Source organism: Diadema setosum, chromosome 20, assembly GCF_964275005.1.
Source record: "Diadema setosum chromosome 20, eeDiaSeto1, whole genome shotgun sequence".
In the NCBI taxonomy this organism is placed as follows: Eukaryota; Metazoa; Echinodermata; class Echinoidea; order Diadematoida; family Diadematidae; genus Diadema; species Diadema setosum.
This window is the reverse complement of record NC_092704.1, coordinates 14980716-15001716: the sequence shown is the minus strand read 5'-3', so window position 1 is coordinate 15001716 and position 21001 is coordinate 14980716.

Below are 21001 nucleotides of genomic sequence, written 5' to 3'. Positions count from 1 at the left end.
TGAGAAATTGGAAAGTTCCAAATTTTAAGTACAAACTTTATGGCAAGTTGTGATTTGATGACATCATCGATTCAGCATTTGCATATTTATATTGTCTATACAAGAATTGTTTTTGGTGAAAATAAGCAAAACTTCACAATCTCATAACTTCCTTAATTCTCATCCAGTTTTAATCAAATTGTCATTGTTATGCATAAAAATTGTTACTCTTTCTTTTCAGACTAATTTCAAACTGGTCTGGAATTCCTCTTTAAAGATAAACAGAATGCAACTAGCATTCAAAATGTATTTGCAACTCGGAAAAGACGTAGAGTGAAGATAAATTGAAAGTTGTATTAAAAGGTTCTGGCATGTTCTGACACTTCAGGGGGGATAAACATGAAACAACATGAACAAAGAAACTGAAATGAAGATCTTGCTCTACGTACTAATTGATACCTTGCAAAGCAAAAAACATAAAAGAATAAATCTGTGAAAAATTTCATGCAGTCTGAAAGTGATAAGTGTTTAGATGAAATATCACATCCATCATTTTCAATTATCATAAATTTCTTAGCATAGAAATCGCAAACTGGTAAGCCCAGTGAGAATTTGGAAATATCTGAGAAACGAGAAAATTATAGTTCATTTGGAAGTTCAGCTACTTTGATAAACTTCACAGACAAGCTTGAATCAGTCTTTTGCTGCATGAAAATATTGCTCATTTCGAAATCTCTTTGCTAACTGTGCATTCCGTGCACTGTTCTATCAGTCAGAATGGTCAAGTTTGGTGTGCTTTGAGTTTGAAGGAGGAGTTCTTGTATTCTTTGATATCATAAACTAAAATGGATTATGATCATTAATCAAAATATGTAAATTTAAACAGTTATAAGTTATAGTTAGTATTTTTTTCAGGGGTCTGTCAATACCAGTACTCTAATTCAATGCAGCCACTCGTACAAAACATCTGTAGGGCCTACTTGAATTTAGTATCTAAATGTAATGCCTCATGAAAACTCACGAAAAAATATAATCAGGACAATGACATACACGATGAATGATGCCTATTTGAAACTACTCCATACATGCAGATATGCAGTTTTTGCCACTGATAAATTATATTCATTTCTGGTCAGTTTCCTTCTGTTCGCGTTTACTACATACTCAGAAAGCTGCATCACTTCGGTGATCCCTCGCATTTATCCCCAAGTTGAATTATCCTTTGGGTTTATGTCAGGTTAAGTGTGTGCGTGTGTGTCACACACATTACACACTGCTGTAGCTTCTGACCCTTGGAGCACTGAGAATCTAGGATTCCTGGGACGAACATTGCACTAGGGCTTTCTATAGCTCAGTCAGTATAGCACCGGGCTAGCAATCCGGAGGTCTCGGGTTTGAATCCCGATGGAATCCCATTTTCTTTGCTCATTTTCCACGGAAAAAATAACTGATGAAAATCATGATGAATTGAAGACAGAACAGAAAAGGAGAGCAAAGGAGAAAAGAAAAACCAACTTCTTTTTTGAAAACTAGTTTGCCCAAAGAATGTTTCATTGATTTTATTATAATAGATAAACATACTTTTGAGTAAAATTGATTCATTGATGTTGTAAAGGAAGCAAAACTTTTCCCAGAGTACTGGCCCACAAATTTTTTCTCTCCCAATCAATCTACTCTATACGCTGTTATTTTTGCGAATGAGGAGGTCATAGACAATTTCGTGAAATATTGTTTTCTCGAATTGACACCGACGCTTACGTAAATGCACTATCACCCAAGCGCATCAAGAGATTTTAGCATGTTGTTGAATTCGCGATCCAACTCTGATTCGGGAAATTTACAAAAATTAAACCCTCGCGAAAATAACAGTGTTTACAGTATCCCTCCTGTGCCATTTATCATCTTTCTGGTCTTTCTTGTGTAACAGACAGCACTATCCATGCTTGTAATATTTTGTGTGATCAGTTGATATTAATATCACAGTGTATGCTGATCAATATCTGATTTAGAAAGTATGAGCATCATTAACACAACTAAGATGGATATGCTCCCAGATCTTCTGACCCTAATGCAGGCATTTGGACCAAATTGTTATTGGTTATTTGATTATGTATATTAAATCATTTTTTTTTTGCTTTGTTTTGCTTTGTTCAGAGCAAATGGCAATGTGGTGGTCTTATGGCAGATAAGACTATGTCCTAGATTAAGCAGTAAGTTCTGGTTTAGTGGTAAAGCAGAGAAGGACCTACCTTGTAGAGTAAAAAGAAGATTTTGTGCTGAAAATGGATTGGAGAAGGACCTAGAAACCTAGGGTAATTATGATTTTTCTTATGTAAAAAATGGAACATCTTTTTTCTTTCTTCAGATTTGGTGAAAATATAGAGGAGATTCTAGTCCTACATGAGATTCTAGTCCTACATAGCAGAGTGGTTGATCTTGAGTCTTATGGCAGACTAATAAGAAACTAAGGTAGACATGAGGTTTTGATCTTGAATCTTGTCGCGGGCTATTAAAAGTAGAACTTAAGGTGAACATAAGGTGGAGATAAGGTTTTGAACTCGGCTGGAGGGAGATTCAAATGGACTTTATATTGGACCTTGGTTTGTGAGAGAGTGGAATCTCCAGAGTTATAACTCTTAAAGGGATCGCTTAGTTTTGGTTGAGACCTAATTTCCGGTTTCTAAGATTTTGTTTTTTGTTTTTGTGATATAATGTGAACCCTCTTATGAAATATGAAAGAGCATGTAACTCTAAGAGGGATTCAACTTTTATATGATGAAAACTGGTTTTGAAATGGCTGAGATTTCCAAAATAGAGCAATCATAATAAAAGGTGGGACCAACCTTTTATCATGATCGCTTTTTTTTTTAACTTTATTTTTGGATATCTCAGCCCTTCCAAAACCGATTTTCATCTAATAAACTTTGAATTCTTCTTAGAATGGTATGCTCTGTATCATTTAATAAGTGGTTGCTTGGTATCTCGTAAAAAGTAAAAAGCCCAGTCCTCATCTCCACCAATACTATACTATCCCTTTAACTGTGAGAGGTTTGCGGTTCACTGTATGGATAGTCTTGATAAGGACTGCAAGGAGAAGAAATTAGGAAAGTGAAAGAGAAGGTTGGAAAGTAAGATGGGGAAAGTATACAGGTTTTAAACCATTCCACCTCCCTGGTTAAAACCTGTCCGTCAAGTGGAATAACAAGTACCTATACATGTGAAATTACAACATAATTATAGGCACATATGTCTGGTGGGGTAGAATCTTCAAACTTGTTTGCTACCAGAGATTAATGAGTTTTGAGTATCAGTGACCCGTCTGTGAAGCATGATTTACAGGACGGCTTAAATTGAGAAGGAATGTGTTTGCATGAGCTGTGGACCGACTTTTTTCGCCCTCGGTTTTGAATCTAATTACTACTCGACGGTGTGCCGGGGTGAATTGGCGTCCAAGTAAGTCTGCGTGAGATCTCCATCATCTGACGTGAGGTGTCAATCTTCATTCCACCCCCATCAACACTCCTCCTGTGACCCTTACCTTTGCTTATTCCAGCCAAGAAGGGCGCTCAGTACTTCCTGCGTACATCAGTCCTCCTTCTCCCCCCCCCCCCACACCCTCTTCACTCCATCAGAACCCAACGGGCTGTGTGGTCCTAGCAGTTAGCCAATCAAGTCATGAACTATCATTAAATGCACGCTGGTTCTGTCATTTCTCAACAGTGTGGGACGCTAGCAGAGAATGACAGAAATGCGACAGAAATAGGCTTTTAAGAAGGGGAGACAGGGAGACTAAGGGGAGAGTTTTACCAGCTCCCTGACTTTCTACAAGCAGCTTCTTTGTGATGGCAGGTTCCATAAATGTTTGGCCTGCCTGGCCAAAATAATATTTCATGTTTTGATAATTGATGTAACCCCCAGGGATGCCGTGTCCTGCCAACTTTCGATGTGGCCGCTATTCTTCACCGACAGCCATTTACACATCCTAGGAAAATAAATTTCTTCTGTTCACAACCACCATCTTTGCTGTGAAAGAGAGGAGAAGTTCTGAGGTTTGATCTTGACAAATGGCTGGTCAAATGTCTGCCAATTATATTCAACGGCAGACATAATTTGTTATTTGAGCTTTCCTTTTATTTGTTTATAATTTCACTGTGCGTAGCATTTGCTGTTGTTCTTAAGGTTATCTAAGTTGGTGCTGTTAAGTGATAAAAGCAACTGCTGGTCACGCAAGGGAGAATTTCCACAAACTTTTGAGGATAGATATTCACAATATACCTGTGCTCATACAGGAAACCTAAACTTTAGTTTAGCTTTCAGTGTGAGCACATGGGCCAAAACTTTAAAACTTGCACCAACCTATCGAAAAAAGGATATCGACAGTTATTAATTTCTTGGCAAGAAAAACAAGGAAAGCAAATGAAAAAGTGATGATGTGCATTGTATATTGGTACATTGCCTTTGTATGTTTCTAAAACAGATATATGCCGCTATACAAATGTTGTGGATCATCATCATCATCATCATCATCATCATCATCATCACCATCATCACCATCATCACCATCATCATCATCATCATCATCATGTCATCGACACATTACCTGCAATCAAGTCATTCTTTCTTCTTTTTTTTTCATTATGGTCATCATGAGCAGTCAGTTTAGGAAACTCAGAAAGCTTTTTTTTTTTTTTTTTTTTTTGGTATTATGTATAGTTATGAAACAGTACACACCTGTGGGATAGGGTAGAAGTCCAAGACTAAGGCGAAGAGGAACCTTGCAGGAGTGCATTTCAAAGACTACTGTTCTGCCAGTCATGATTATGTGTAAGAAGTTTTGACAAATTTACCCCTTACCAGTTGGTTTCAAGTCAAGAGTCACAACTCATTGATTGGTGTTACCCTGATTGACATGACATTTCTGCACCGACTACTCCTTTTTGTCAGAGATTGATAGAAAAAGACAGGATACCGGAAGGGGAGTGAGGAGTGGTGGTGGTGGTGGTGGTGGTGGGATGGGGGTGGGGGGTGGGAAGGGGGGATGAGGAGGGCATGGAGAAGAGTGGGCGGATGATGAGGATGAGGGGGAATAGGAGCAGCTAGGGTGAAGCTGTGAACTCATGAAATGGAGATACGGGCAGGGGAGTGATTAATGATGCCATTCAGGAAGTGTGACATTTATGTTATTTGTGGGAGAGAGGTAAAGAATTGACAAAAACTCCACAAGGTGCTATGAAAGAGGGAAGGGAACACCATCAAGAAACATGAGCACTTAGCGCACAGAGGGGAAGAGAGCAGAAATTTGAGCCCCCCATTACTGCACTCCAAGATTGTATGCATCTGTCACTTGCTTCACACAAATGTTTTGAAGAGGAAAATCTCATTTGCCAGTCTCCAAACTCAGCAAAAATTTAAAGCCTACATGACAATTTTGCGACACCATGCCCCAAAATGTGTGGATAGCCTATATAGGAGATCCCTGATTTCCACCATAGGGAGATTTTGCAAATTGGCATTGTGTATGACATACTTTAGGATACATCACTTGCTGCATTGTGAGTTAGATTTCAGTAAGCATCATGCTGATTAACAAAAGGTATACTTTCCATCCACAATACACTGTCCTCCACAACACGGTACATTATGCAAGAGTGCAGTTTTGTCCACTTTTATACTGGTTTGTCACTTGCCATTTATGCTTCAAGAAGATTCAAGTTCAAAGCCAACCCATTGAGAAGAAATTTGTTCTAAGTATCTTGTCAGTAATGAGAGAACAGTATGAAAGCTTCAGTAAGCTGATATATGTCTGTTGTTTGGGATTATTCAAAGAAATTTGAAGTTTTCCTTTATTAAGTGATGAAGTGCAAGCCGAGAGCTGTGTTAAGTTGTATTTACCATTATAGTCACATCATCGTACCAGTCATGAACAATCTTATTCTTCCAGGTCTTGGGCTCTGATGCTCTCACCTTCCCCTATACAAGAGTGACCCTTAAGACCTCCTGATGTGCCATGACAGCGCTGTGATCCGTGGCAATCATAAGCCTAATCAAAACTCCTGACAAGTGAGGGATGATTCGATTCCGTGTGTAGAATCCCCGTGTTATTGTTGGGAGAAGTGTCGCAGAGGGGAAGCTGCCTTGTCGTTGACGGTGGCATTCCCAGTCATGTGACCTGATTTGACAGTACCTGACAGGGAAAGAACGAAGGAAAGATAGGAATTTACAGGCAATGCTTGCTATGTCATAATGCATTCTACACTATTGGAATATGTCAGGTCAAACATTGCCTTGTAATCCTCGAGACAGTGTCCCCTTTAAAAACTGGAATCATAGTTTATCAAATGGGATGAAGTCCACATTTTTTGAAGGGGGGGGGGGGAGAATTTGTAAAGATCCACAAACAAGTGCTTGTTGGTGAGTCTTGTGGGTATACTGCTGCTATCGGTGGTTGGGTAAATCGTCAAGAAATAGAATCACTTTTGATTGATGACAGCCCAAATGGGTGAACAATCAAAAGCAAGGTCGGGGTTTGTTTCAGTCCTATTAAAATTCAGTTAGTACGTCAGGTGTATCATGATGAATTGATTGAAAGTTGTATTTCAGAGGGGCCCAAATAATGTAATGAACATTTTAACAGGCTCAGCTAAGTGATCACTATGCACAATCAGTGATGGTGGTAGCTGTGGTGGTGATGGTAATCTGTAGTGTGGTGTGTTATGTGTGTCATGTATTCCTTTGTACTGCATTCACAATCACAAGATCCCATAACTGTGTGAAATGAAGATGTCATCACATCATTTCTTTCATTCTTGATATTCTGCAAGTGTCATGGAAGAGAGCTTTTGTGACAGCTCTTTGCTGGTGTTCATTTTTAAAAAGTTTGATTCATGAGCCATTGCTGTCAGTCAGCATTTCATGTGTCAAAAGTGGCAAATGATAATGTGCACGTAATGCATTGATCATTGGTATCATGGGCGATTAATCTTACAAAATAATTCTCCTTAATTGTCTGAAAGGACTTGATCATTCCATACCTCAAATTATGTCACACAGACATTTTTTTTGGGGTTATCATACTTTGTTGATATGTGCATGATTAAAATTATAACTAGAAAATAAAGAAGAATGATGAAAAAAGGAAGGGAAGAAGTGGAAAAATTGTTTGGGAAAAAGAGACTAAAAATTAAAAAAATCTCAGAAAGCAAAGGTAATGAGGAAAAAAAGAGAAACAATTAATCCCCATACACAAAAAACATGGTTGCAGCAGTTGCATTTTCAGGTGAAACAAGTACTTACAGTACTGAATTTATGACATCTGAATCATCATGGTAATCAGATCCTGCTTCTTGGATTGATTGACATGCATTTTTGAAAATGTTTGCATGTAGACGCAGAGAAGTAATTCATACCACCCATACATGCTGAGATATCTTGTTCGCTCCAACTCATATTTGCTACCCTTCAAATTAATACTGACAATATGTGCTCCAAAGCCAATATATCTACGGTTCAGAGTCTCTAGAAGAATGAAGAGAAATAAAGAAGAAAATTGGCAGGATATACGATCATTTACCATGCCCAGCTAATTCATCCCCATTTAACATATGAAATTTTGTTGTGTTTTTTTATAAAGATATCCGTGTGTCCATGGCCTTGCCCAAATTCTTGACACTGTGTAATTTAACCTCAGAAACTTTACGACAGAAGGTTGCACTGTGCGTAAATCACTTCCCCGTGCACTTTGGTTTTATGCACTGATTTACGCAGATCTGTAGAAATATGACAATCAACACACAATTTGCCCAACATCCAGCAGAAGCAGAGGCCTGCTGGCAGAACCGAGTCAACAAGACGAGATATATTGTAGGTTTACGCACCACTGGATTCAACACTTTGAAAGCTCAAATGACGAATGTGAAGACATATGTCTGCGTTTGGGAGAAGGTTTTGATGATTTCCTGGCCGTCCGCTCTCTGCGAGTGTGACGACGAGGATATATGCAGGGCAAGTGACTTAGTCGCAGGATTCCCTGTACCGTTCGTCAAACTATTTGACAGCGAGATGGTCGGAGGGGGAACCGAGGCAGTCCCAAAGAACATAAGGATTTAAGGGGACACTCCTGCATTCTCAAGTGATTTATTTTTATGGCCATCATAAAAATGTTATTGCTGTAATAAAGTAAACACTGTTTATCCCACTCCACCAGTAATATCTCCAGTCCATCTTCCCCAAGATGTTCCATCTCTGCCTCTGACAGATCAGTGAACAGACAACAAATTATGCTGGGCTCAACAAGCCCTCTTGCCTGCTCACCTGTGGCAAGAAAATGTGGCAGTTCGTAAGTTCCACTTTGTGTGTGAGCAGAAAAAGGTAATTTTTGATATTAGGCATGTTGGTCTTTAAATCAACTGAGACGAGCATCTGTGATGTAATGATTACTGATTACTGTACAACCAGAAACTTTTCTGTGCACGAAACTTCTGCGAATTTTGTGAGGTGCCAAGATTCTTGAAAGAAAAATGCACATGAAAGTTTTGTCTTTGCACAATGCTATGAATGCCAGTCACCAATTTGCGAAGTTTTCATAATGTGAATGTTTCTAGTTTTGCAATATTCATGACATAATCCTTATCAATGGTACTCTTGCCAGCACATCTACCCGACAGCAACAAAGTGTTCATTAAAGTCTTGTATTTGGCAATATAAAAAAAGGATTAGTGCATTCAATGCAAAAAAAAAAGTGAAATGGATGCTTTACCAAGTGTAAATTAATAAATTAGTCCATTCTACCTGGTCTACGCAGGTTCATTTCTTGTTTGAACATGAATTCAATAAATTGTTGCATGTACGTCGAGCAAGGTTATGCATTATATGTCGCTTTGACAACTAGTGAAGTGCCTAACTAAATGAGAAATAGAAAGGTCATTTGGCCAAATGTGTGCATTGTGAGCTACATGTAAGCACAAACTGGCTTATAATGAGTGACGTAGGTCCCTACCGGTTATAGAAATGCATTCACGCAACTCTCTGTATGGGTAATGGAGTGCATAACTACTTTTTAATAGCTATTTCACTGATCAGAAGGTCACAAACTACGCTCAGAATGGCCATGTCGAACCAGCTACATGTACTTTTGATGATTTTGATGGAAAGGGAAGCATATTTATGATTATACTACATTTTAACATATTTAGAGTGTGTTTGCTGTTGTGTGTGTGTGTGTGTGTGTGTGTGTGTGTGTGTGTGTGTGTGTGTGTTGTTTTTTTTTAGCATGATATGATTTTTACATTTATACCTTTTGTTGAAAATGAAAGTGAAAAGAGGGTGCTTGAAGTTAATACCTATTTTCCATTGCTTTCTGCTGCATTTATTAGAGTGATTGTCAAAGGAAAGCAAAGCCTAAATGTGGATTGAGTGAAAGCAGCAATATTAGTAGAACACATCAGTGAAAGTTTGAGGAAAATTGGATAATCAATTTATAAGTTATGAATTTTTAAAGTTTCGATGCCATCATCGCTGGATAAGGAGACTCTTCATGACGTCATTTTGAACAACAATATAAAGAAAATATAAAGAAAATTCTACATAATTTCACTTTTCTCGCGTAAATGAAAGAATTCTTGACTTACCTCTTCAGAAAGCAGGGGGATTAATAGCGTCAGTAACAAGTCGATGGACTGCTTACTTTTGAAGAAAAATGAAAATTTGGTTTATTATCCATATATTTTCTTTATATTGTCATGATATTGGTCCAAAACGATGTCATGGAGTGTAATAGTCTTCTTATCTAGTGATGATGGTACTGAAACTTTAACAATTCATACCTTTTGAATCGATTGTCTGATTTTCCTGAAGCTTTCACTGTTATGTTCTACTAATATTGTTTTCACTCTTTCCACATTCATATTTGGGCTTTAGTTTCCTTTAACATCAACTGCAACATGTGCAGGAGTGATCTTGTGGGACTACACCTTGTGTTTTACATTCCTATTTCCTTTGAAATGACCATATATTTATGGCAAGAGGTCTTGATTAACAGAAACTTATAAGACAATTGATCTACCCTATGGAATAACCACCAGAAATAAAACAACCAAACAACAAAAAGCAAAACAAAATAAAACACATTCTTATAAAGATTAAGCAATAGTTAAAGTTAAACAGGGTTTTGAAAACCCTGCACATTTTCTACAAACTGTTTTGTTTTTCTGGAAAAAAAAGAAATCAGAAAACAATGTGACATTCCAATGATACCAGTCATAATGGCCAAAACTCATGATTTAAACAGGCGGTCTAGGATATGATTAAATGCAAATTTACATGCCACTGTTGACTCAAGTGATATATTGCATGACAAACAGGTACTGGCATCGTACACATGGTTCAGTACAGGGGTGGTGCCCTCACATTTTTCTTTTTTTTTCCCCCAACGAACCTCTAGCGAATGTTGAATTGTCAACTTTTCCCCCCTTCACTCCCTGTAAGACCTTTGCCATGGAGCTGAATAGCCACATCTGAGCAGTAATTCCTATCACTATGTTGAGTATTAATGTCTTAACAGTTGCCTTATATTACTTGTGCATTTCCTTCAACCCATACTTTCCAAATGATGTGAATATTCATGATTATGCTGTGCATTGTACATTCCACGTGATGAGGATCCTTCAGTTTGCTGATACAAATTGTTTGCAAAAATGCATGTTCATGATTTATTCATTTCTGATTGGTCAGTGGGTTTTGGGCTTTGTTTTATTTGCTTAACTCCCCATTATGTTTTGTTTGTTTGTTTGTTTGTTCTGTTTACAATGGCTTGCTTGGCACTGCAATTATTGTGGGGTTTAGCACCTCTATTGTGCTAACCCTGTCCTTCTGCAGGGCCAGCTTGTACGGATTGTTGGTAGGGCTGGCCTACTTTGGCAAAAATAAGTGTGAACAGAAAGTTGGCCAAAGAAAGTCCAGTATTACGGTGGGGGCTAAGGTTCTCCCCCACCCCCACCGATAGTATGGAACTAAGTAAAAACTTGCCAGTTAATATTAATGAGACTGATGTAAAAAATGATTGTAATATTAACTGGAAATTGCCAGGAGTTCAGATTTGTCATGTTCTTGACCTACTATTCATGGTTCATAAAAGTCAATATATTATTCTCAAGTATTGCACTCTTCTTTGCACATACTGTGATTCCCATGTGTTATTGGTTTTGAGCTAAAATTGGTAATTCTTTGGAGACTTTTGTAGTCCATATGAACAAGACTGCATGAGATATTGCAAACTCAAACATACATTGTATGATGGATCAAAATTTGCCAAACACATTTTGTTACCAGGATGCACCGAGGACTTCAAGAAGTACGTGCATAATGGCATCAACATAGATGAGATTTTATTGAAATGTGACTGGTTTGCGTCACTGGTTTTTTGTTTGCCCAGGTAATATCAACATTCTATTCTTTGAAACCATTTCCCCCTATTTCTTCTCAACCATTTTTCTCTCCCTCTCAATAAATGCATTTTAGTGCTAGAATGACTTTTAGCCAGTTACCCCAGCACTCAGGTGTGCGCTGATTTACAGCTCTGAGGCAGGCAGGCTGCAAACTGCCGCCCCCTGTTTTATGGCTGGCTGAGAGATTGATCACAGGGTTGGGGCATCGCCATAGAAACAGCTCAACACAAATCCTGATGGGCAAAAACTTCTGGTAGAGCTGAGAGTCATTGACGATTTTTGGCTCCAACTGGCTCCTCTCTCTCTGACTTTGAAGCTGATAAAAGAGGGGAAGCTGAGAGAAGTTTAGTTCCTGGGAATCTCAGGTGTGCAGATGACTTCGCGGTCCACCCAAGAACAAAGGAAACCTTGTGTGGAGAGGTCTTATATAAGTAACCTGTCTTTCCACTGTGTTTACACGATAGTCATGCTTTAGTCCAACATATTTGAAATAGTGTAATGGGTAGAAGGTGATAAATCCATCCAGGGTCTGACAGTTATACATATATATAATATGATTGGGTGTAACCTGAACCAGAGTTCAGGAGAGGAGGCCCATCCCCGTGTTCTGCAGAACGTGATGCACCTGGTGTGATGCTGAAAACGTATCAGCTGAGATTCTTCGCCTCCTGTCTCCTGTACGTGCATGGACTTGGTCAAAATATTGGAATTGCTGCCTTTGTCTACTGAAGGTGTGTCTCTGAGTGCAAGCTTGTTAAGGTTAGTGCACTCAACATTGATACCCCTGCATCTTTCTTTCCCCTCCTTAAATTGAAACTTTGATTGCTCAAAGACCATTTTACTGTGCAAAAGTGTAAGAGTGAAACTGGTGCTGCATATGTTGTCATTTACAAAATGTATATGGAGGAGATGAAATCTGGTGTGAGACTCGCTAAAAATTACAAAAAAGAAAGTACACTTGTAGTGTATTCCTGATCAAATCCACCTGCTATTTGTGTCACGGTTGTCTAATGATTTCTTTGAGTGTCTGTTCATTCCCAAGAATTTAGTGAATGCAAGAATATCATTGAAACACTCAGTGAAAGTGAGCAAAAGATAGACAACCTTGTCACTAGTGTTTGTAAAGTTCATATATGCCTCCCCCTCTACAAAGCAACTCTGCAACAATTTGTGAGGGACAATAGGCCTATTTAATTATAGGAATGAAAAAAGAAAACAGAATTTCACAAAAATGTACTTTTACAAAATACAGGAGCACTTGACCTAGCTCCACTACACGCTATGGGGAATGCTATAATGTGCCTTAGCGTGTCTTTGTGTAATAGGTCAAGGCATAAGAAATATAGATCTGGAAAATTTGATGTACTTGGCTAGGCTGCTTTAATGACCCTAATGGTGCATTTCACTGGTCTCCCATCAGTAAATCCTGGTAGCTATGGCGGGATAACATTCTTTCAGTATCAAACATTACAGAATGTGTTGACATGTAGACTGGATATATACTGCTGGAGGGAAAGGAATTGTAGCTTGTGTCCTGCCAAAGGTGTGTACACAAGGTTTCAGTGTGACGTTAACGCTTGGTTTAATGACATTAAGTGATAATTTCTAATGGAGAACCAGTTTGCTTTTCGAAGCCAATCTCTTCAGTAATGCCTACTATGGCCTCCTCCATCCAAATATTGTGTTTTAGCATAATTGATATTGGCAACTTTGCTTGCAGATTTATCATTATTATTATTTTTTTTTTTCTTTAGAAATCGAGGATGGAAATTCAGCATTGGACTGGTTCCTTGGCTCACATTGTTTTATGTTGAGCTTTGCACCTTTGGTGCACCAGTGTTTTGATGAGTATAGGCCCTATAGTGTGACATTCCCTGGGCTAAGCCTTGTGTCTAATGAAAGGGTTAAATATCCACAGCATGCAACAGAACAGGCCAGAGGATTTAATCCTTTATATGATATAAATGGTATCCCGGGGTTCCAACTAAAAATCAGCCATTTTGTTGAATTATTTATTTTTTTAAAAAGGTTGTACCCTGGGTGCCAAAAAGAGGAAATTATTTTTGTGCTGGAGCTAGCGCGCACTAGCCACTGCACTGCACTGCACTAACGCACACGCTAGTGGTATCGCAGCTTCCATGCACTCATACAATTTGTAGTATAACATGCAGTGGCATGGGAATGACTATGTACACGCACACACAGTGCATGCATTTTTCTCTGGCTGTCCTCGAGTGGACGTGAGGTGGCGCTACACAACGCGGTTACCCGGGGTACTACGGTACCCCGGGGTAACGCGTGATGCATCATATGCTCCTGAAGGCACTTGGCTGTAACTTGGTGTGCTGCAATAACAGCATTCAGTTAAGACTTGACCTAATTGTAAGTTAGCCAACCCACTCAGATGTAGCAGTGTTCCTCAGTCAAACAGGAAGTCTACAATGACACGGGGACTCAGTGACACAGCAGGGATTAAATAATTTCTTTTCATTGACAATAGTATTAAATCCAGACTTGTGTGCCATGTGGCAAACAAAACACATTATGGCTTAAAAACTACTAAAGGTAACTTTGGATTATATACATATATATACACACACAAAAACAAGCAAACAAAGAATTCATCCTCTTCTTGAAATAACATTTTGATCTTAGAGTGGGAAGGCATCTGATGATATGCAAGAAGAAATGTCAGTCAGTAAGGTGCCTTTACCCCAACCTCTGCCATTATCACTCTCCACTGCTTCTTACTGACCCTTTCCTGATATCATGTGCTGATACATGTGTAACCCCCAAATCACTTTAAAATGAATAGAGAGATGCTATTGTCACGTAGTATTCATGCAGCTCTTATTGCTGAATCTTTGAAAGGTCACTGAACGGCCTGTGCTGATGAGCATGACTAATCGGTGTGGATGGCCCAAAAGGAGTATGTCGCCATCTACTGATGATAGCGTGCCAATGACTGGAGTCACTGTGAGCATGACTCACAGTGGAAATGAATAAGGGAAAAGGTGATTTGGAAAGTGAAAAGGCAAGAAAGATGAAAAAAAAAAGGATGTTTAAAAAGAATGTTTAATGGTCCCTATTTCCACTCTGTTCTTGGAGAGTGCTAACATTGTTTTAGTTGAATTTGGGTGTCCAATTCATTCCAAGATTCTAATTGTGAATCTGCTGGAAGTCTAACATGTGATACACCTCTTTCACATATTCTATTCTGGAGCTACATGATTCTCATGTATTGCCACCCATAGAAGACATCACAGTTCCACAAAAGAAAATATATCCAATGTAAAAAAACCAACAACAACTGATAGATATTATATCTCTATCTAGTGGTCATTAAGTCATAAACATGAATGGGATAGTCACATTTCCTGTATGGTATTGTTAGATTTTCAACATTTTTTCATAAATGTCCGGCTGTGACCTCACGCTACCACTTTGTGACACACATGAATCCTAATTCAAATGTTAGCCAAAGCAAAAATGAAGTGCGAAGAAATAATGCATTCACATGCCACATTGTTGATTTATATATAATAATAGATATTGCTGTCTTTAACTCATTCTCCTGTGCAGAAAGAGAAAAACATGCTTGTGCAATAAACATGTTGATTCTTTACACTCTGCTCTCTCTATTGATCAGAAGGGATGAAGGTTATACTGCTGCAACATGTGACCTTCCTGTATTTTTATTTATTGACATATATTCAATTTGATTTTTTGTTTTGTTTGTTTTAATCGGTTTTCCCAGTTATAGTTGGTCTTAAAAAAACATCCGTATTTTAAACTTCCCCTAATCTGATTACTCACGGGACCTGCGGCTCTACAAGCTAATGCTTTTACGCAGGCCCCATCATATTTTTTTCCGCATCATGACCACAGTTTAATTCGCATGCATACAGACCTTGTGTTTATACCAAATCAAACTTCTGTACATTCCGATGAAGTCTCATCTAAATTATGTTTTGTATAAGGCCAAGTAAGAAAAGAAACCAGTTTCTCGTCCTCACGCGCGTCGATTTTGGCCGCCGCATCGATTTTTTTACTATTTACTATTTTCAAAATGGCGCTGAAAATACCAAGAAATTCATAATTCTTGTCCCAGCCCGCTCCCCGCCCCATCGATTTTCAGTTGCCGAATCAACTTTTTTGATATTTACTATTTTTTCGGCCGCCGAAAAAAGAAATTGACAATAATATTCACCTACCAATGGTGATGTCTCATTTCTAATTACGCCTTGCGTCCTCTACTTAGCTGTAGTACAGCTGTAGCTTCTGTAGTGCATATGTAATAACACATGCATTTCACACTGCTCCACAAAGCAGTCGAACTGTAGTTGGATGGGTGGGCCGCGGGCGGGCCTGGGCTGTGATGTACAGCGCACTCGGTACGTCGTGAACGCGATAGCGGCAACATTTTTGCGAACAATCGCTGATATTCCACGGGTATTTCGCGCATTGTTCGTATTTTTCCCCGTTTCTCATATTTTAGGCGGATGAATTGTACTGTACAAATGCTTGTGAGGATTGTATGGAGTTTGTATACATTTTCCTGTCATTGTGACTACATGTATGTGCATGTGCGTGCAGTGTCGGAAGGTACGGTAATGCAGTGGCCGTGCCGCACCGTTTATTGGCAAAGTGTGCGTGTCTGTAGCTGTGTAGAGGCCCGTACACTCTGCTCTGTAACGTTGCATCTGACGGCGATGTATTGTTATATTTTGAAGATAAAATGAATGCGCTTTTCCAGCAAATGTAGAATTATTAAATGGGTGTATCTACAAAATAAATAACTTTTCCACGGATTCTGGTTTGTCTCGTATTTCTGCGGGATACTTTTCTTTACGATGTAAATTCACGGACACGGCCGTGAGTCGTACCATCTGTAGTGTGGTATACAATCATTCATCATCCAAATGATGAGTGATTACCAAATGTCTTTTTAGAACATGAAGAAACATCTTTAAATGTTTAATGCTGTAATGCCATATCAGTATCATTTTGACATCCATCTGCAATTGTATTATTATACAAGTCAGTTTCCAGTTGAATGTGCTACAATTGTGCTGTGAAGAAATGCAGATACATACCAGCTGTGTGGACACAAAAAGTCACAAACACCAATGATAAATAAAGCAGTGTTTTGAATATCATGGGATTTATTTCAGTCGTACATTTGTAGACATGTTTTATACCTGTTTCAATAAATAGCACAATACATCAGAATTGCAAGTACACTGGTATCAGAAATGCCATTACAACACTAAATACCAGTTTTAAGATGGTCATTTTCCCTTGACATCTGTAGTGAAAAGAAAAAGCAAATGTATTTCTGCATGCATGAAGTTTCATTTCAAGTATGGTACATATATATATTTGTTTGAAAATGCACAGAGTGCAGGCAAGACATACACTTGGGACCTGGTCTCTCATAACACAGCTACCAGAGTGATATTTCATATCATAAATTGGATATAGAAAATAGTAAAGCCCTCTCTCGTTACCTTTCTCAGAATTACCGGACGAGAAACACATATTACTTTCATTTTGACAATCCTCGAAAAAATAGTAAGATATCAAATAGTCAAAATATCAAATCAAAGGACCTCCCTCATCGCCTTGCTCAAAAAACCCGGACGAGAAACTACTTTCTTTTATTACTTGACCTAATTTTCGTATTTATATACTTTATTGTGATATATGTGAGAAAATATGAAAATAAATTGAAATGAAAATGAAATGAAATTTCAGGATGACACCTTGGTGATGTGAAATGGGGTTTTCCCTCATTCACCATGATGCCACTCTTTCTCTTCATCTGTCGTAAGCTCTACTTCCACCAACCTTTCCCTTTGTTTGTATGTCTGTCTGTCTGTCTGTCTGTCTCCCTCATGAAATTGTGAAAAGCAGCATCACAGTGCTTGCCTCTGTCTGTCTGTCTGTCTATCTCTCTCCCTCTTGATATTGTGAAAAGCAATATCTGTCTGCTTGCTTTTGTATGTCTTTCTGTCTTTCTCTTTAAAATGTAAAAAGCAATATCTCTCTGCATGCCTCTGTCCATCCATCTGTCTGTTTGTCAGCTTGTTTGTCTTGTCTTCCTCTTAAATTGTGAAAAGCATTATCTTTCTACCTGCATCTAGCTATCTGTCTGTCTGTTTGTCTGTCTGTTCATCTGTCTCCCTCTTTACCTGTGAGAAGCATTATCTCTCTACTTGCCTCTAGCCTTTCTTGCACTTTAGTTTCAGTATTTTTTTTTTCTCTCTCTCTCCCTATCTCTCTAGCACCCATTCCTTTCACTTTTTCTCTCTAAGACATAATTCTCCAGCCAGTTTTTCCTTCCATGCTCCTATTTTCATTTGTGTATTTGATGATGAGCTTGTGTTTATTGATTTGATTTTCCCATAAACACTGGGAATTAGGATCACATTTCCCTCGACTTTCTGCGGTGACCTTGACAGTGGAACGAGGTCGCAAATGTTTTGGGTTAAAAAAAAAAGGAGATTGAAAACTCTTGAAATTTCTGCGGGATTGAGCTTCACAGCATGCACACACAGCACAAAATGAGGTTTGCTCTGAGTGGAGTGGAAAAAATGCTTCTGTCATTGCTCAAATTTAAAGGGGTATGTCTCATTTCTGTTTTAAGAAATAGAAAGGGACCCATTTCAAAGGCGTTTTTTTGTTGTTGTTGTTGATGGAAAGTAGCTTGTGTCGCCATTTCTGTTAAATGAGGAGAAGTTTTGAGTTATGAAAGACCTCTCCTGTTTTTGGTTGACCTCTCTATCATAAAATCTATGATGAATAGAGACAGGTTCTCATGTTGCCCTGTAGGATCATTTTCTTTTCTCTGTTCCCTGCCTTTTTTTTCCTTTGTAAATAGAATGTTCTATTTCAACGGAACTTATTTTAGTCGGTTTCTGAAAGAACCATTTCTTGTTCATCTCGTTGCCAATGAGATTTCATGTAGCGGTGACAAACTGAATCGATAGTTTGACAGTGAGGGTTAGAGCCTGTCTAGTGTTTGGCACGGATTCACACAGTTTTAAGATGTCGTAACGGGTGAGATATGATTCTGACGTGTCATTAAGACAGAGAGATGTTGAGTCGATTGTTTCAATGAGACAAATTGAAATGAAACAATTCTTGTTTCTGTCGCCAATAGCCTGCTTTCCGTGCCTAACCGCAAGATAAAAATCCAAATAAATTTAATGATACACCCCCTCCATATGTCGTAAAAGTTTAATGTCGCCTTCGTGGCGTGTGTGCATGCGGTCCAGCCCGCTCTGAGGCTGATTTGAAAGTGCTGCGCAGTGAAGTCAAGCTTTGCATAAGGCGACATAAAGTACTGCACTTGTCAGATATCACAGCTTGATGACTTTTGAAAAGGAATTGCCTTGGTTTGTGTTTTGGCCAGTGTATTTCAAAGTCTGGAAACTTTACCATCTGTGCCTAGCTTTTCCAAAGTTTAGAGAGATGGTGAATTTTCTCTCAGACAGTGCTCAGTATTAGACCTCACCTTTGACCTCATGGACAAAGGAATGTAGTGTGATATGCTAGGAACCAAAAGTAGTCGCCAGGAGGCTTGAAGATGGAGAAGGGTTGTTTTAAAAGAAAACTGTACTGGCATTTTCTAATTGTCTGATAATTCTAATCTACATTTTTTGATGCCTACTACTGGAAAGAGAGGATTGTAAAACCCAGGATAAGCCTGTAATGATTTTTTGAAAAAAATGAAAACGAGCAAGCCATGGAACGATCCACGCAATTTGGCCTACGTCACAGGTGCTCTTTGTGCACAACTCCGACATTAGCAAGATGAACTACATAATGCCAATTTACTGATGAAATCTCACACGAAGCACTCCAAAAGCTGTTATTTAGTATAATTGCAATATGGAGCTATAATAAATATGTTAAACAATATCTATTAATCTTTAAAAGCAAGCTCTTCAACAGCTTTTTATTTAGATATAACTTGTGGGGAAATTCCAGATATGCAAAATGAAATTGGCATCGTTATCCGAACGTGCTGCCCATAGAAGACCGTGTGTAAGTAACGTTACGCATTGATGATCATGATCGAGCGATGGTTCGCGAGTTCAAACTATCTAACGTAGATGAGGGCTGAGTGAATCTCGAAAATCCAAATGTAGATAGACTTTCTTCAACGGCACGCACGATTTACGCTTAGTGAGATGAAAACGGTACCCAGTACACATAGACTGTGAAATACTAGAACTAGGACTACTGAGCAGTCAAGGAGTAGGTTCTACGTGGCAGTCCAAGTTTTGATGAGTAGGCCCTACACTCACTCACCGTCGACATTGCAGCTGTAGGCCCTATGTGCACAGCGCTAAGGCACAGCGTAACGTTACATACCCTGCTGCCAGAACTTGAAGAAAGTCCAGAAGAAAGTCCAGACCCCAGATCTAGATCTGGACCCTTGTCCTGCAGGCACTGTTGTTCCTGTGCTGAATTTTTCAGGTAAGGTATCTGCTTTATGGATTTCCGATGTTTTGTAGTCGAGTAAATCTCATAGTGGTGTTCTTTACACCAAGGACTAATGTTAGATCTAACAGTTTGTTTCAGTAGGCCTACTAGGACCCATATCTTGGAAGAGTCTGACCACGTAGATTCTAACACAGTGTCGCCGCTTCGCGATCCCAGCGCTGGTGTAATAGTGCTAGCGTACTTCCGTATCCATGTAGATATCTCAAAATTCACCTTGCCAAATGGCACCAAACTCACAGGAAGTACTTTATGATTCATATCCAACAGCTCACATTAATTGGAAACAAATCACATGTCGGAAAGCGTAAGTGTAGATGTCGACTTTCCTGTCGGCGTCGCTAAAAATAATCTGCTCTACGACTAACATGAGTGATTGCGGCCAGGCCCTACCTAACGTTAGAGTGTCTATCTGCTGCGCATGCACAGACTGAAGTTAGCCATTTAATATCATGAGACAAATCTTTCAAGTAATCGGGGGCAGTAAATAAATTTACAAATTATTTGTGGTAAGTTGAATGAAAAATGTAGTTCCTATATCACACAAGTCGCAAAAATCATTACACTTTTGAATTTAGTTCTCGCGTAAATTCCCCGTTCGCACAGTACTAGTCGGCTAACTTCAGTTCTAGATTGTGCATCTTGCGTTCGCCAAGATCTCTCGCGAAGAGTGATTTTTTTTTGAGTGACGACTTGAAAGTCGGCGTCAATATTGATACTTCTCGATTACTGATTTCGTTCAAATATAAGAGAATACTTTGAAATATGCTATGAAGTATATCCTGTAATTTTGGTGCGATTTGGTTTAGTGAAATTTGAGATTTCTACATGGATAGAACAGTACACAAGCGCCGCCTGCTAGCTAAATTAGGCCTAAGCGTCGTCTGCTACTCGATACGAATTAACGCACGCGTATGCAAGCACTTGTAATCAGTAATAGTGATAGCACCTGTGACATCATTAACATAATACTCACCTAAAAAGTTTCATTTTAACATTAAATTACGGACTTAATCGTTATGAAATTGTGATTCTGTTTGCACCGCTGGGTCTTTTAGAATTAAAAGAAC